Genomic DNA, 1,157 nt, shown 5'->3' on the forward strand with positions numbered 1-1,157 from the left:
ACATGCGGCTCTTTGGCCCCTTGAGTGTGGCTCTTCCTAAGCCTTAGGAGTACCCTAATTAAGTTAAAAACAATGTACCTACCTATATAGTTTAAGTTTAAAAAATTTGGCTCTCAAAAGAAATTTCAATCATTGTACTGTTGATATTTGGCTCTGTTGAGTAATGAGTTTGCTGACCACTGGCCTAGGGGAATCCTTCCTACAGAAAGGAGATTTATGGCAATGGCTGAGCCAATAACTTCTTGCACATTTGAGCCAATGATAGCCAGCTCCACCATCAGCCACAGGACACTTCGTGGGATCTTGGGATACTGAAGGTACAAACTTCAGCAAGATGCAGCCCAGTGACCACTCCCAGTTAGCCGCAAGGCACTGCAGCAGGAGTCCCACGATGGTGGCCAACAGAACCCAGAGCAACTTAAACCCAGCCACTGCTCCAGACTGCAAATCAGATTCGATGTTTCCTGGATCCAGGTAAGCAATGCTCATAAAAAAGCCTGGTCCCGGGAAAGCCCAGAGTTTATGAAAGCTAAAACAAGAGTGCTCCTCCTCAGGAATGGGAATCTTCTCATCAAAGTAGGTGGTGAAGGGCTCCTCTGAGGTCCCAGTGGATTGCGGAAGAGAGGAGCTACTGTAGGCAGGGTTGATGGCACCAAGACTGGCAGAGTCCCCATAGTCTTCAGAAGCAGCACCATCTGGCATCTTCTGTTCTGGCCCCAACACCATGGTGTTCTTAGAATAGGATTCAGCTCTGCGGCTACCTCTAGTTCTTCTTTGAATGTTTGGTAGAACTTCCCTGTAAAGCCGTATGGACCAGGGCTTTTGTTTGCTGGAAGATTTTTGATTACTGCTTCAATTTCTGTGGTAGTTATCAGCCTATTCTGGTTTTTGTTTCTTCCTGATTGAGTTTTGGGAGGTTGTATTTTTCTAATAATATGTCCATTTCATCTAGGTTGTCCAATTTGTTGGAATAGAGTTGTTCATAGTATTTTTGTTACTTCACCTCTTTCATTTCTGATTTTGTTTATTTGGGTCCTCTCTCTTTGCTTCTTGGTGAGCCTGGCTAGAGGTTCATCAATCTTGTTTGTCCTTTCAAAGAACCAGCTCTTGGTTTTATTGATCTTTTGTATTATTATTTGTTCTCTATGTCATTTATT

General features: G+C 43.6%; 1 pseudogene; it reads right to left on the minus strand.

Annotated features, from left to right (window-relative positions):
• LOC102241521 overlaps window positions 1-757 on the minus strand; it is a 5,678-nt pseudogene extending 4,921 nt beyond the window's left edge.
• Between the last annotated feature and the right edge of the window lie 400 nt (window positions 758-1,157).

This window comes from Myotis brandtii, unplaced genomic scaffold (genome assembly GCF_000412655.1).
Source record: "Myotis brandtii unplaced genomic scaffold, ASM41265v1 scaffold166, whole genome shotgun sequence".
Lineage (NCBI taxonomy): Eukaryota > Metazoa > Chordata > Mammalia > Chiroptera > Vespertilionidae > Myotis > Myotis brandtii.